Here is a 17,816-nt window from a genome sequence, read left to right as displayed (position 1 = left end):
ATTCATGTGCTGTAAAACAACTTTATTTTGATCAAACATGGATGTCTATTCCGGGTTTCTTGAAGTGGAATGTCAAGAAAGTTGAGGGTGTCTTGAAGTTGAGGGTGTACTCGCCAGATGCACTTGCCGCATGCAACACACGCGTTGATGCTGTGGAGAACAATTCAAAGTACACCTTACATTTTTAATAAAATCTTTCAGAAGACAAAAATACGTAACATATGTGGTGTTACGTATGTAGGCCTACTTATCAACGTACCTTCATGTAGTTGTAGCCAACAGTTGGTACACAGCCAGGGTGTACTCGCCGCATGCAACGGGCCACCGGCGTGTTCCTGCGCGCACTGTGTATGCACGCACCTTCATGATGTCTGTCAACGGCGCACTGCAAAGAACAAAGTACATGTTATATTTTGAACGAATTCATTCATGTGTACCAGCCAGGGACCCTCTTTCTTACATTTGTGGCAGGTTCATCGTTCATCGCTGCCAAGGTCAACGGGCCACCGGCGTGTTCCTGCGCGCACTGTGTATGCACGCACAGAAGTACATGTTATATTTAGAACGAATTCATTCATGTATAAATTGATTCTGTGAAAATATCACAGGCATGGGTCATAACAGAACGGGAATCCAATTCCAGCAACCATGAGAAAAATAACCAGCAACCACCACGAGAAATAAACAGAGGACTAACACGGAAACAGACATGAAATGGCAGGAGATGCGGGGCAGACCGTGATGCCCGGTGTCATGATGTGCGACTGTGGAACAGAAAGAGAAGAGATTTTTGGTTATGTTCAAATAATAGTGTGTGTGTATATATATGTGTGTGTGATTGGTTTTCTGTAACGTAGCTGTGTTAACAATTGTAAAGCGCCTTGGGTATTTAGATAAGGCGCTATATAAATTGAAACATTCATTCATTCATATATATATATATATATATATATATATATATATATATATATATATATATATATATATATATATATATATATATATACTTATTGACGTACCTTCATGTAGTTTTAGGTACACAGTTGCCACACAGCCAGGGACACTCTGCCCTACACTTGCGACAGGTGTACTTGTATGTTATAAAACACTGCAACGGGCCACCGGCGTGTTCCTGCGCGCACTGTGTATGCACGCGCCTTCTGGTCCATGTCAATGTCCAGATGTCAACGGCGCACTGCAAAGAACAAATACAAAGAAGAACTGGACAGAGGACTGCTCGTAGAAATAGGATTGCTACGAATGCCATGAACTCGCTGACCGACAAACTCCAGCTGCTGTCTGTTCTGCGGGCTTCATGGACAGTGCAGTCTGTGATGATTCGCAGCATCTCCATGTCGAGCAAACACAGAAAACTCTGCAGCCTACTTGTGATCCTACGCTGTATTAGTAAAAGTAAACAAATGACGCTAGGTAAATTGCACGTACTAAATATCATTCAAACACAAGCAGAAACACTGGAAAGAAATATGAAGTTACTATACCTTTGCATGCTGCTAATTGGGCAGGAGAAGGAGGGGTGATGTCCTCAGAACCTTGAAATCTCAGGAGCTCCAATGTTAAGGGTTAATGCATTGTTAATGCATTGTTAAAAATAATTTAGTTAAATTTAGTTAAAATATGGTGAAGATAATTTAATAAGAATTCATAGTTGTTGTATTTTCTAAAAGGCAGAAATTAGTAATGTATAAGTTTGAAGAAATTTCTGTACTTTCAGCTTCCGTCTGTTTCCTGCTTGTGAGTTAAGACTGACAGACGGCAGTTAGTGATGTTTGGAAACAACACAGTTTTTTGACCGAGTCATGTTGAGTTCAGTGTAATGTCTTTGTTGTTATAAGTAAATCTTTAAAGATAATCTCATCTCACTCGCGTTTTTCCAAATACATGTTGCTAACCAGAGGCAAAGGTGGTACAAGGGATCTGTGAAAGGAACGAAGCGCCTCTACACCTACTAATTCAGTTTCCTGGTTAGACTGGATTTATTCACCATGGCAGAATCCCCCATTGCATTCCACTCATGATAGAAGACACCTGTCAAAACTAGAAACAACAATTAGGTTACGTTCCAACGGCTCCTCCAGATCCAGACACATAACTGAGAAGTGATGAACCAACTAAACACTGACATGGTGGACAAGATGCACAACACGGCAGTGGTTATAGAAGGGGATGAAGACATGGTGAAGGAGGAACACCATTTCATATGAGGTTGTGAATACCTGCCACTGTAACACAAACACTTGAAGCCAGTTGCTTATTGAGAATGTTCTATTTTAATTAGTCAAACGGCTGCACAAAACGCTATTCAAGGAGGGCACAACTTTCCTTACTCTTATTGCTTAACAACCAACTCATTCATTTGTTCATTTGTAGTTCTAACAAACACATTTCACTTAAGAGGGTGTCAGGGTCAACAGAAAAGGTGGGTAAAGCGATAGAATTGACTAAAACACGCCCCTAGCAGACAATATAGGAACTTCAGATTTTTAATAAAATGGAGTTTATTCTTCTTTAATAATTCAGGATTAATCTGCGGACTGGACTGAACCCCCTGGCGGTCCATATGGTTGACACCGCTGCTTTACAGCTTCAAAAATATATTATGCAAATTATGCCCTGGAGCCCCACACCTTTACAGTGCATCCTTGTCAAACAGCCGTACTGTTTAGGGTCACTTTAACCCTGGTGCATGTTTAATTGTTCAAAAGATGTCTGAAACCAAAAAAATCCTAACAAACAATGTGAATATTTAATTACTAACTACATTACTAATTATTCTATCAATATTTAGTGCAATGGTGTTCCTTACTTGTAACAGGTAATGGTTCAATTAGGATCGTTTTTCATAAAACTGGGAAAATTTCCATGTTCAAACTATGATACCAAACACACACAACACTCTCATACACTTATACACACACACTCACACACAAACACACACACATACACACACAAAAACACACATACACACAAACACACACACACAAACACACACACACATACACACACACACACACACACACAAACACACTCTCATACACACACACACACACATACACAGACACACATACACACACATACACAGACGCACACACACACACAAACAAACACACAAACACACATACACACAAACACACACACACTCTCATACACACACACACACATACACAGACGCACACACACACACACAAACACACATACACACAAACACACACAAACACACATACACACAAACACACACACACTCTCATACACACATACACACACACACACATACATACACACACACACACATATACATACACACAAACACACACACAAACACATACACAAACACACACTCTCATACACACACACACACAAACACACACACAAACACACACTCAAACACACACTCAAACAGACACTCAAACACACACTCAAACACACACACACACACACACACACACTCAAACACACACACAAACACACACAAACACAAACACACATACACACAAACACACACACACTCTCATATACACACACACACACATATATACATACACATACACACAAACACACACACAAACACATACACAAACACACACTCTCATACACACACACACACACACACAAAAACACACTCAAACACACACACACACTCAAACACACACACAAACACACACAAACACACACACAAACACACACACAATTGTACACACACACACACACACACAAATAAAAAAAATAAAAAATTAAAAAAAAGGTTCAAAAATTTTAAAAAGGGTCAAATTTACCAGAACAGTATCTATGTGATATAAACATGCAGGGGGTGGTTGCAAATCACTGACATGAATTATTTTCATATAATTTGTTGATTACACTAATTAACCCAAGCAGAAGAAGTTTCATACTGAAAAAATTATTTTAAATAGTTTTCCTACATCTTCAAACTTTGAAAAGGGTCAAATTGACCCACAACACGATAGGAGGGTTTTAACTGAAGGCTTGATTAAATAGGTGAGTCTTAAGTCTAGATTTAAAGATTGGGACTGTGTCAGAATCTCCGATCGGAGCTATTCCATAACTGTGGGGCTTTTAAGGAGAAAGCTCTGTCTCTGGCTGTAGTCTTACAAATTTTTGGAACTAAGAGAAATCCTCGCGCAAAAGGCGAGATGGGTGATAGTATGCAATGAGTTCACTCAGATATTGTGGGGCAAGACTATTTACCGCCTTAGAGGTCAAAAAAAGTATTTTTAATTCAATTCAAGATTTAATTGGAAGCCAGTGTAACACAGAGAGAGTAAGATAAGAGATAAGATAATCCTTTATTAATCCTTCAGTGGGGAAATTTGCAAAAACGACACAGATGAAGGGGGGACCTGGATTCATATGTAGGTTTAATATGATCGAATTTTCTAGCCTTAGTTTGGACTCTCGCTGCAGCATTCTGTACAAGTTGTAGTGTCTTTATGGATTGTTTAGAGCATCCAGTTAGAAGACCATTACATTAGTCCAATCTGGTCCAAACCCGCTTCACCAGTATCATTAACTCTGCAGCCAACATATACCATCAGGGTCAGACAGAGAAGCATTCGTACATAATTCGTACACACACACACATACACACACACACACACACAGACACACACACAAACCATTAGCTGTTAGACAGGTTGAGGAAAAGCTCTGGGGAACAGCTCTCATCACCAGCGAATCGGAAGAGCCATAGACGACGCCGATTTCAACACTGTGTTAACTGTCAGATTGTGAAACGAGGACGTGCTCCTATTTGTGGAGACAGCCGGAATAAGAAGAAGCTTCCTTTCATGCATTGATTTGTATAGGACATCCCATTCCACTGATCCTGAGATATAGGTGCTGTCTAATGTAGATGCTACCTGCCAAATTCCTACTGATTCAGTTTCCTGGTTAGACTGGATTTCTTCACTGCTGCAGTATCCCTCATTGCATTCCACTTTGCCAATGTCGCCTCTGGCTTGATCATTAGGGATCTGGAACCATACAATTGTAAAGCTGCTTTATGACAACATGTGTTGTAAAACGCTATATAAATAAATTTGACTTGACTTGATGATGATATGTTCTATTCACATGTGAATAGTACAGTCTGACTAGAATAGTATAGTTTATTCACATTTGAATCTAATAGCATATCTAATAGTGTAGTCTGAATAGAATATTATAGTCTATTCACATATCCACATCTGGGTTGTTATATTTGTCTCTGTGCTTTAAAATTACATAAATAGTTAAGCCTAGCTTGTTAAGTGAAACAACAAAGTGAAGAAATAAACAGTCAGCATATTTTCCCAAATCTGTGTTAATTTTCACTGACTCTGACCATAGAATTACTGAAGCACTCTAAAGTAATTGATTTAATTCAAGGAGTCAAGTCTGTGAGTTTGATCTTGCATTTTGTCTGACTTTCCTGATATTAACTGTGTTAGTCATGACTGAACATTTCCTACTCACCAAGCCCATTTCTCCAGAAGCCTCAGATAACATCAGGCCCCGCCCACTTTTCCAGACCCCGCCCACTCTATCTGCTGTTTAAAAGACCATACAGTGTGCAGCTGCCTCAACACACAAGACTTTTTTCCAGCCTCTATTCACAACTTTCCTGTAAGTATGTCTACTGTTCTGATTGGAGTGGTGCATGTCATTTAAAACTCATAGTGGATTTGTTTATTCATTAACCAGTGATTATTGCCAATTGTACTAATCTTTCTATTGTCATGTATTCATAGATAATGTGTGCTGAGGCCAAATGACATATCCTGTTATTGTCTATGTGTTTTTCAGGTTGGTATTAAGAGCAAAACAATGTCACGCCTGGTCAACATTCAAACTGTTGGTGGGGAGAAAGGCAGTGAGTTTGCCTTTGATGGTACTGCCTGTACAGGCACCCTGAAAAAGTTGGAGGTGTGGGAAGGAGATGTGAAGATCAAAGCCATGAAGGTGGGGCTTTCTAATGGCCAGAGCATGCTATTTGGAGATCCTGCTGGAGTCGTTAAAGAATTTACGTTTGAAGATGGAGAGAATTTTGCTTCCCTCTCGCTGTGGGCAAATGCAGATGGAACACGTCTGGGCGCCATCAAGTTCAAGACCAACCGCTCCCGAGAGTTTTATGCATGTTGTTTGTCAAATTCGCTCGCAAAAGAATGTCCAATTGATGTTGGTTCTGGAACATGTGTGGGAGTCAGAGGGAGATCAGGGTCAGACATTGACCGCTTGGGTTTCATGTTCTTTCAGACGGATGCGCATTACTAGTCTTAATGGCAGAGTTGTGCAGGTCATCAATGGGTCTCACATGGGGTCACTTACATTAAAACTATCACAGGTGTTACATAATCAACAAAACTGCCCTGTTGAATGTTCTGATTCTTACTGTTGTTCTTCCTGGGGCTTTGGGAGCTTTGGACAGACAAAGACAAGTGATTTGATAATGGTTCATTATGAAAGAAAACAATATATCATTCATTATGCTAAACTGTTTTGAAATGTTAATGAGGGCTCTGTGAGGTGTGACACTGTACGTGACAATTATTGAAACATGTATTGACTGATGACACACAAATAAGGAATTCAAAACAATAGAAATATAAAGCATTTTGAATTCAAACACTGAAACTGCTTTGTTGTTTCTCTTTTAATCTGTTTTAAAGCTGTTGCCCAGCAATTATGTCTATATCTGCATAGGAATCACATATTTGAAAAGTTCCAATCTGGATTTAGGCACCATCACAGTACTGAAACAGCATTAGTCAAAGTAACAAATTACCTCCTCCTTGCCTCAGATCAAAGCTATGTATCTCTGTTAGTGCTTCTTGATCTTAGTGCAGCTTTCGACACAATAGATCATAGGATCTTGCTAAAACGGTTAGAATGCTGGGTTGGAGTCTCAGGCACAGCCCTTTCATGGTTTTACTCTTACTTAACTAATCGCTTAATCAGTTTGTAGAGCTCAATAATATTCCATCCAAATGTACAAAAGTGAAATATGGGGTCCCGCAAGGCTCCATTTTAGGACCAATATTATTTATATTATATATGCTACCATTGGGCACAGTTATAAACAAACATGGTGTCAATTTTCACTGCTATGCAGATGACACTCAACTTTACATATCAGCCAAACCTGATGACAAACTCAGTTTAGGAAAAATTCAGGCCTGTGTAAGAGATATTAAATGCTGGATGTCTCTAAACTTCCTCCAACTAAATGAGGACAAAACAGAATTCTCCTCCTGGGCCCTAAGGCCGCAAGACAGAAAATTCCAGATCTAATGCTTAATCTCGCAGACTACCCCATTACACCTGGCACAGTAGCCAAAAACCTAGGCCTCACACTCGACTCCGACCTATCATTTGATAAATACATAGATAATACTACTAGGATAGCTTTTCTAGTCAGAACTCTGGCTGTGGCATTTTGAACTTTTTGAAATTTCAAAAAACATTTTGAACTTTTTGCAGTTTGCCATCAGGGGCAGACAGAGAAGTATTAGTACAAGTTCCTATACAGACACACACACAAACAAATCATTAGCTGTTAGGCAGGTTGGAGAAAAGCCCTGAGGAACACCTCTCATCACCACTCAATCGGAAGACAGCCAAAAGAAGAAGAAGCTTCCTTTCAAGCCTCGATTTGCATAGGACATCCCATTCAACTGATCCTGAGGTAAGTGCGGTCTAATTTAGATGCTACCTGCCAAACTCCTACTAATTCAGTTTCCTGGTTAGACTGGATTTATTCACCGTGGCAGAATCCCCCAATGCATTCCACTCATGAGAGAAGACACCTGTCAAAACTAGAAGCAACAATTAGGTCACGTTCCAACGGCTCCTCCAGATCCAGACGCATAACTGAGAAGTGATGAACCAACTACACACTAACATGGTGCACAAGAAGCAGTGGTTATAGAAGGGGATGAAGACCTGGTGAAGGAGGAACATCGTTTCATATGAGGTTGTGAAGACCTGCCACTGTAACACAAACACTTGAAGCCAGATGCTTATTGAGAATGTTCTATTTTAATTAGTCGAACGGCTGCACAAAACGCTATTCAAGGAGGGCACAACTTTCCTTACTCTTATTGCTTAACAACCAACTCATTCATTTGTTCATTTGTAGTTCTAATAAAGACTTTTCACTTAAGAGGATGCCAGGGTCAACAGAAAAAGTAGGTAAAGCGATAGAATTGACTAAAACACGCCCCTAGCAGACAATATAGGAACTGCAGATTTTTAATAAAATGGAGTTTATTCTTCTTTAATAATGCAGGTTTATTCCGCGGACTGGACTGAACCCCCTGGCGGTCCATATGGTTGACACCGCTGCTTTACAGCTTCAAAAATATATTATGCAAATTATGCCCCGGAGCCCCACACCTTCACAAGTAGAATGTTAACTGAAGGCTTGATTAAATAGGTGAGTCTTAAGTCTAGATTTAAAGATTGGGACTGTGTCAGAATCTCCGATCGGAGCTATTCCATAACTGTGGGGCTTCTAAGGAGAAAGCTCTGTCTCTGGCTGTAGTCTTACAAATTTTTGGAACTAAGAGAAATCCTCGCGCAAAAGGTGAGATGGGTGATAGTATGCAATGAGTTCACTCAGATATTGTGGCGCAAGCCTTATAGGTCAACAAAAGTATTTTTAATTCAATTCAATATTTAATCGGAAGCCAGTGTAACGCAGAGAGAGTAAGATAAGAGATAAGATACTCCTTTATTAATCCTTCAGCGGGGAAATTTGCAAAAACGACACAGACGAAGGGGGCACCTAATATGTAGGAATAAAATGATCGAATTTTCTAGCCTTAGTTTGGACTCTCGCTGCAGCATTCTGTACAAGTTGTAGTTTCTTTATGGATTGCTTAGAGCATCCAGTTAGAAGACCATTACATTAGTCCAATCTGGTCTGCGACCATATGGACGGGGGTTATGAACATATCTATAGCTAGAGAGAGAGACGCTTCGTTTAGGGCCATATAGTTGGCCTCGGCTCTGGTTTGTCAATCCCCATTAACTACTCTTACACTAGCACTATTAAACTTGTACTAAAGCATTCAAAAAACACTAATCAGTGTACTACGGAACAGATAAAGGGGGTTGATGAGAATATCTCATACTGCATAAGCATAAGCTGCCAGTGTCATTAACTCAGCCAACATCTACCATCAAGGTCGGACAGAGAAGTATTAGTACAAGTTCCTATACAGACACACACACACACACACACACACACACACACACACACACACAAATCATTAGCTGTTATACAGGTTCATCACGACCCAATCGGAAGAGCCGTCGACGACGCCAAGTTCATTACTGTGTTAACTGTCAGATTGTGAAACGAGGACGTGCTCCTATTTGTGGAGACAGCCGGAATAAGAAGAAGCTTCCTTTCATGCATTGATTTGTATAGGACATCCCATTCCACTGATCCTGAGATATAGGTGCTGTCTAATGTAGATGCTACCTGCCAAACTCCTACTGATTCAGTTTACTGGTTAGACTGGATTTATTCACTGTGGCAGAATCCCCCATTGCATTCCACTCATGATAGAAGACACCTGTCAAAACTAGAATGAGATCTTCTTTGTTAAATTGTAATGGTATTGCAGTACTAAAGCATGTAATGCTTATACATGTCAGAATATTCGATCATATTAGTCCTACTCTTTCTGCGTTACACTGGCTTCCGATTAAATATCGAATTGAATTTAAAATACCTTTTTTGACCTATAAGGCATTAAATGGTCTTGCTCCACAATATCTGAGTGAAGTTATTGCATACTATAACCCATCACACCTTTTGGGCGAGGAAAGAATCAGTGTTTATCTTTACAGACAATCAAAGAAATTTGGGTGAGTCAGTCTCTCACGTTCAGCGGGATAAAGGAATCCACTTTGGGTGTCATAGAAAAATGCTTTTGGCTGTCTCCACTACACATTGAAATTACAACTATTAAGATATCCTTTACGCACACATTGTAGTAAGCCCTTATTGTGTAAAATAAAGTAAATTAATCAGAAAATTAAACAGTAAATTAATCAGACAATTTCATTGCCTTACTGAAATAATCATTAAACGTGTTTCCACTTAGCCTAGATTATATAAACATGCATTAAATGTTGCGCTGGAGTTCTTGGGAGATGGCAGCGTTGGCATTACTGGAAGATATTGATAATGGCCGAATTCGCCGAGAGCGCGTTTTCCGTGACCATTATGATTTTTTGGCCCATGATGATGACTGGCTTATAAGCAGTTTCAGATTTCCTGTACACTGTAAAAAATGTCTGTTGAATTTACGGTAATAAACTATAAAATAGCAACAGTAAAAGATCATAAAGTAGAAAACAGTATATTACTGTAACAGATGCAATAGTTTACTTTAAAAAAATAAACAGTATATAAAATTAATTTTTACAGTCATAATATGTAGAAAACACAAATTTTAAATGTTAATTTCAATATTTTAGGTAAAATATATTGGAAAATTCCGTAATGTAGTAAACAAGGAATTACCCTAAAAAATATATATATATTCAGTCTAAATTACAGATTTTGCTGATGAGTAGCCTACATTTCAATTTACAGTGAAAACCATTCGTCAATCAGCAAAATCGCACGTTGATTTCTACAGAAAGAAAATGCTAAAAATATGGCCAGTGCTGAAAGGTAAAGCATGTTGAAATATAGGACAATGTACTGCCATTTTAGAAATTGTCTTTGTAAATATGGGTCAAATAGTTTTCGATATTCAAGTCTTGTGCTATCATTGCTGCCTTCAGTCGAATGGTGACTGTAGAGACGTTTCTCCCGCTGTTCTTTACTCAATTACGTTTTACGTAATGTTCTCTGGTTAGTTTATCGCTGCCAGCGTACACATGACGTATCTGTGTCAGGGACAGATTTTTGAATTCAGTGCACATACAAGGCGCACTGCTGATTTTTGAGAAAATTTAAGGCTTTTCTGCCTAAAGTCTGGAAAAGTGTGTAGCGTCGGTCCACTGGGGGCGGTGCTACATCCCATGAGCCCCCGCGGCTCCGTTATTGATACGCGTTATGTGTAAGTGTTATGACATGCTGTTGTTGATTATGTATTTGATTATATGTTTTGTTAGTTTAAGTCTCCCTGTATTAGTTTATGTAGTTGTACATTGTCTGAGTCTACCTACCGTGTTTGTGTAATGTTACAGTGCTAATGACCTGCCCTCATGTTTCACGTACTATGTTTAATACGCGTGATTACGGCTTCATGCGTGATTACGTTGCCAAGGCAAAAATAAAAGTGCCTTGTTGTCTTAAAATGTGGCAACAACTGGGTGGCCCGAGTGACGGCGGCCTGCCAGTAATTTACAGTGAAGTTGGACTTCACAATCAAATACTGTAAAAAAATAATGGTTGTAATGTGTTCATCATAGAGATAAACAGTAAAACTGTTGTTTGTAAAGTTATTCACCGTAAATAGGTTTATTTTTAAAAGTTGTTAATTTTACAGCGTATTATTGTAAGCTGTAAAGTCATTTTCCGTAAAAAGAACAGTTCTAAATGATGAAATTTACGGTTGTCAAAAAAGATACCGTAGTGTTTTTTACATTGTCATAATTTTTTTTACGGTAAAGTTCTGGCAACCTGCCAGTCTTTTACCGTAAATTTAACGGATTTTTTTTACAGTGTACCGTGAAGCCATGTACAAGATCACTGTATTTTTTACAGTGAAAAAATGGCAACCACAGCTGCCAGTTTTTCACCGTAAATTTGACAAGATTTTTTTTACAGTGTATAAGTCGTTTCAGATTTCCAAGAACTGTCCTCTTGTGTTGAGTTGGGTCCAGTATTGGAGAGAGAAACGCGAGGAGTTGCGCATTACCAGTTCCTTTACAGGTCTGACAATGCTCGGCTTCCTGGCGACTGGCTTGTTTCAAAGAGAACTGGCAGCCTGGTTGGGGATATCCCAGTCATCTTTGAGCGGTGCCATGCCAGCTGTTTTGGATGGGATCATCTGTATGTCAGCTAGGTATATAAAGTTCCCATATGAAGCGGTTGACCAGGCAAAAATTAAAGCGCAATTTGCAGCGATAGCCGGTTTCCCTAATGTAATCAGAGCGAACGACTGCACACACATTTCTACAAAGGCACCATCTGAGGAAGAATTTCGCGGGGTTTGTGATTTCTGCCAGAATTTGACTCCGGACAACTTGAAATGGAATTCACCTGCGGCAAGCAGCAACCTACGCTACTCTGAACTGAATATTAACGTCCAAATGTGTTTTGTCATTTGTCTTATATGACCCAACTTCAGTTAGCTATTCTTAGTATTGAATTTAAAGATTTATGTACATGTGAAATACATACCAGTCAAGTTTTGTATTTAATAACACGAGACATTTCCCGTATCTGACGTAATCGCGTATCGCGCAATTTGCATAATCGGTTATTTGCATATAGCTGCAGTCGAGGCTGTAGGAGAGACGAAAACATCTTTGGAGTGGCAAAAAGTGAAGAAAAAACACCCCAAATATGTTTTGAACTACAAATGTGACTAAACCCGCGAGTTTTCAATTGTTATTTTTTTAAAAGCATTCATGTGCCACGCCAAACAGAATTCTGTCACTAACCTCGCGAGAACTGCCACCTGCAGTAGTCTGGGTAGCAGTTCTCGCGAGGCTAGTGACAGAATTCTGTTTGGAGCGGCACATGAATGCTTTAAAAAAATAACAATTGAATACTGAAAATACTGGAAAATAAAAATACGGGATGACGCCGGGACAGAGCGGTAAAATACGGGACTTTCCCGGCCAAAACGGGACACTTGACAGGTATGGAAGTATACATTATCTGAACGGCTCCGGCCCTGTTATGCTTATTATGTGGTGTTTATGTCTGTATAGTGTTATATATTATTGATTATTAATTGTGTGTTATTAGTTAAATCACCCCGGTCCATTTTTTAATGTACATGTGTATTATCCGAGTTTCCCCTCCATGTATGTGTAACGTTGTCATCATCATGACCTCCCCCTGTGTTTCATGTGTAAGGCCAAGTTAGTTAAGGCCTTGAGTTTGATCTAATTGTGCCTGTGAGTGCCAATTTTCTTGCGAAGTGAGAATAAAACCTCTGTTCTTGATAAGAATGGACGTGTCTGTGGCCTTTTTATCCCACACCATGCCACAATATAATAAGTTGGCACAACTTTAAAAAACTTGGAACTCCTGGTATGTAACTTTCATTTTGAGGTTCATATACATGGGCAAGATAAATTATCTGAAGAAGATATAGTAAGTTAGCATAACTTGTAACACCTGTGTAAGGTGTAATGTTGGTGTGACTGTGTAAGGTGTAAGGTTGGTGTGTAAGGTGTAATGTTGGTGTGACTGTGTAAGGTTGGTGAGTAAAAAAAGGAAGAACAAGACAGGTGTCCCTGTCGGACTGTTACCGTTGTGATGGGGTAATAAGCTGTTGGTCCTGAATGAACCTGTTTCTCCCATGTGGTTGAAATTCTTTTCTCAAGTCCAGCATTTCTTTACTGTGTTTGTAAAAAGTATGAATGTCTGTACAGGAAACCAATGAGGTGAATGGATGAGACATAAGACTGTAGAGATCACATGGGCTGTGAACAGAGGAACTGTGTATGTGAAATGTGTATAATGGTGTTCTCTCTCTGTTCTCATGGTTCAGAAGTGATTAGCTGATGAAATGCTGATGATCGGTTCTATTCATCTCATCTATTCAAATTTGGGTTGTTACCTATGTCTCTGTGTGTTAAAATTACAGAAATAAAAATAAATAAATAAACCTACAATTAAGCACAACTAGTTAAGATACATTTTAAAGTAAAGAAATGAATAAAGGAAATTCAATGTATTTCCTTTTCAAGTCAGTAACATTCTGTGGTGTAATTCATTCACTCTGACCACAGCGTTACTGAAGCTCTCTAAGATCATTGATTTAATTGAGACACGTTAATTGAGTCATTTATCTTGCATTTCATCTGACATTTCCGACATTTACTATGTCAGGCATGACTGAACATGTCCCACTCACCAAGCCCATTTCTCCAGAAGCCCCAGCTAACATCAGACCCTGCCCACTTCACCAGACCCCACCCACTTCGTCAGACCCCGTCCACTCTTTCTGCTGTTTAAAAGACCATACAGTGTGCAGCTGCCTCAACACACAAGACTTTTTTCCAGCCTCTATTCACAACTTTCCTGTAAGTATGTCTACTATTCTGATTGGAGTGGTGCATGTCATTTAAAACTCATAGTGAATTTGTTTATTCATTAACCAGTGATTATTGCCAATTGTACTAATCTTTCTATTGTCATGTATTCATAGATAATGTGTGCTGAGGCCAAATGACATATCCTGTTATTGTCTATGTGTTTTTCAGGTTGGTATTAACAGCAAAACAATGTCACACCCTGTCACCATTCAAACTGTTGGTGGGGAGAAAGGCAGTGAGTTTGCCTTTGATGGTACTGCCTGTACAGGCACCCTGAAAAAGTTGGAGGTGTGGGAAGGAGATGTGACGATCAAAGCCATAAAGGTGTTGCTTTCTAATGGACAGAACAATCGATTTGGAAGACCTGCTGGAGCCCCTAAAGAATTTACTTTTGAAGATGGAGAAAATTTTGCTTCCCTCTCACTGTGGGCAAATGGAGCTGGAACACGTCTGGGTGCCATCAAGTTCAAGACTAATCACTCCCGAGAGTTTTATGCATGTGGTAATTTAAAGTCACTCTCAACAGAATGTCCAATTGATGTTGGTTCTGGAACATGTGTGGGAGTCATAGGGAGATCAGGGGCAGACATTGACCGCTTGGGTTTCATGTTCTTTCAGAAGGGTGCGCATTACTAGTGTTAATGGCAGAGTTCTGCAGGTCATCAATGGGTCTCACATGGGGTCACTTACACTAAAGCAAACACAGGTGTTACATAATCAACAAAACTGCTCTGAATGTTCTGATTCTTACTGTTGTTCTTCCTGGGGCTTTGGGAGCTTTGGACAGACACAAGTGATTTGATAATGGTTCATTATAAAAGAAAACAATATATCATTTATTATACTAAACTGTTTTGAAATGTTAATGAGGGCTCTGTGGGGTGTGAAACTGCATGTGACAATTATTGAACATGTAATGACTGATGATGCACAAATAAGGAATTCATAACAATTGAAATATAAAGTATTTTGAATTCAAACACTGAAACTGCTTGGTTGTTTCTCTTTTAATACTATGTGTGATACTTCACTTTTTGTAAACTGTGTTTGCCTGTGCATCATTAAACAGGCAGTCAGTGAAACAATTTTAAAAGTATGATTGTACTCACTACGTTTTCACATCATGAATCCTAGACACCAGCATACACAATTTTCAACACAACTACTGGCTAACAGCCTTTTCCTCCTTTTATGGGGAGTCTGGCATGACGCAAGATTCAACATGGTAAACTGTGACAGAATCGGCAAAGATCACATACAAACCTGGAACAGGTCTGTAACAAAAGAATGGAACACAAGGAAAAACGAACAACAAACATACTTAACATTATGTCCTTATGTTATGATGGAATGTGATTTTTGTGGTTAAATTGTAATGGTATTTCTATATTAAAGCGTAGTCATTCTGTTCCATATAATATATAAAAATCGGTAACACTTTACATTGTGTTTACTTACTAACGTTAACTAATGCACTAGTTAACATGAATAACACATGAAGTAACACATTAACAATAATTAACTCATGTTAAGTAAACATGTAACAGGTGCATTAGTTAATGCTGCATTTATATGAAGTGCAGAGTAAGTGGTGTTGACTAACATGAAGTAATGCATTAGTTAACATGAACAACACATGAAGTAACACATTAACAATAATTAACTAATGTTAAGTAAACATGTAACAGTTGCATTAATGCTGTGTTTATATGAAGTGCAGAGTAAGTGGTGTTGACTAACATGAAGTAATGCATTAGTTAACATGAACAACACATGAAGTAACACATTAACAATAATGATCTAACATTAAGTAAACATGTAACAGGTGCGCTTCCTGTTTTGGCTCTTTGTTGCTCGCACCCTTTTAGAGCTTTATACCAATATGTTACATACTGATGTATGTTATGTACATTTGTCTTTGTGTCTTGCACATGCCATTCTCCACACTGCAGTCATGAACTCACCTACCAGTTTTTATTACTTCTACTTAATTTGTGATGTCATGCAAATGTGTGCATTCAGAAATTGTAAAAAATAACAGAAAACATACTAATAATAATATGATTTATGAGACTCCATGCTTAAAGTCTCACGGAAGACAAAATTCAAGACTATTCTCTGTCCTGTCTCCAAGATGGTGGAAGGAACTTCCAATAGCTGCTCGGACTGCAGTGTCTCTTGCCATCATCATACGCAGACTGAAGACTCACCTGTTTGTTGAGTACTTAAATGAGCATGAACTCAGCAGATAGCACTTGTTGTCTTTTTTCTTAAATTGTTTGTCTATCTATGGTTAATTGTGCTTCTTGGTATAAGTTTAATTCCTGTCCTGAAATACTAGGTAATGACATTGAATCCTGTAGATTAGAAGTAGTCTGGCTCAAGGGTATCTTGAATTATGGCCTATCTGTGCTACTGTCTAGGATGAATTCTGTGAACAGATGCAAACACTTTGATAATCACTCTGGATTAGAGCGTCTAAATATAATTGTAAATGTAAATGTACTGATTTGTGCATGACTAACATCTATTAATCATTACTAAACATTTATTAGGTCTTGTTAAGTGAATTAAATATATCTGATGTAAAGTGAAAACCAATGTTTTAGTAGTGCATTACTAACATCTATTAATCATTACTAAACATTTATAAGGTCTTGTTCAGTGAATTAAATATACCTGATGTAAAGTGAAAACCAATAATGTTTTAGTAATGCATTACTAATATCTATTAAACATTACTAAATCTTTCAAATGCTTTTTATTGAATGCACTGGATGTAATTATTGAGGTACAACATGCTTTATTGCTACAATCTGAAAGCATTACACAATGTTAAACAATAAGCCATTGTTTGCATACAACTACACAGTAGAAACACAAAAACATGTAGAACTAACAAGGTTTTTTATTTTTACTATATTTTCAGTAATTTAACAAAACTGTGCTATAAATGTCTTTTCAATGCACCTTACTATTCCAGAATAGCTTTATTCAGCTTTTATTTATTTACTTATTTATTTTTTAATGAAATGTTAGAGAACATTAACAAAAAAGTCACCGTGTCACAGTGAGGCCCCCTACCGGTCGCCTCTGTCCACAGCGGCTGTTGTTGTTGTTGTTTTGTGACGTCGTGTGCGCCCCTCAGGTGGGCGGAACCCGTGATCTGTTCCCACCTGATGGTCGTTTGTTTGCCTATATATGTCTTGTCATCGTACCAGTTGACCGCTGGTCATTATATCCTTAATTTGGAGTGATTGCACGGGTTTTGGTTTGCACACTTTCCATTAAACCATCCTTTTTCCCTGAGACTTGGCGTGATCGCTTCCCTTTCAGTTGCTCACCCCACCCATCACACACCGTCAGAACGCATATCGAACTTTGTCAGACAGGCACTGTGCAAAATGTCAAAAATATTTGAAATAAAATATGCCTACCTGAAAATATAAAAACTATTTGCCACACAACAACAAAAAAATTATAAGTAAAGGTTCAAGTAAAAAAAAAACAAAAAAAGCAAAAAAAAGCAAAACAAACAAAAAAAACAAACAACAACA

General features: G+C 38.5%; 2 long non-coding RNA genes across 2 annotated transcripts; one reads left to right on the top strand and one right to left on the bottom strand.

The window, feature by feature from the left end:
• Positions 1-259: 259 nt before the first annotated feature.
• LOC143520735 (uncharacterized) lies at positions 260-1,953 on the bottom strand. The gene is made up of 4 exons (XR_013132574.1): positions 1,503-1,953; positions 1,020-1,399; positions 461-764; positions 260-385 (listed from the first exon to the last, which is right to left on the bottom strand). It is a non-coding gene; the product is annotated as an uncharacterized LOC143520735 (long non-coding RNA).
• Positions 1,954-5,566: 3,613 nt separating this feature from the next.
• Positions 5,567-6,651, top strand: LOC143520702 (uncharacterized). The gene is made up of 2 exons (XR_013132571.1): positions 5,567-5,643; positions 5,824-6,651. It is a non-coding gene; the product is annotated as an uncharacterized LOC143520702 (long non-coding RNA).
• Positions 6,652-17,816: the final 11,165 nt, after the last annotated feature.

The sequence above is a fragment of the Brachyhypopomus gauderio genome, chromosome 1 (genome assembly GCF_052324685.1).
Source record: "Brachyhypopomus gauderio isolate BG-103 chromosome 1, BGAUD_0.2, whole genome shotgun sequence".
Classification (NCBI taxonomy): Eukaryota; Metazoa; Chordata; class Actinopteri; order Gymnotiformes; family Hypopomidae; genus Brachyhypopomus; species Brachyhypopomus gauderio.
Note: the sequence above shows the minus strand (reverse complement) of the source record. Positions and strands in the feature narration are given on the sequence as shown.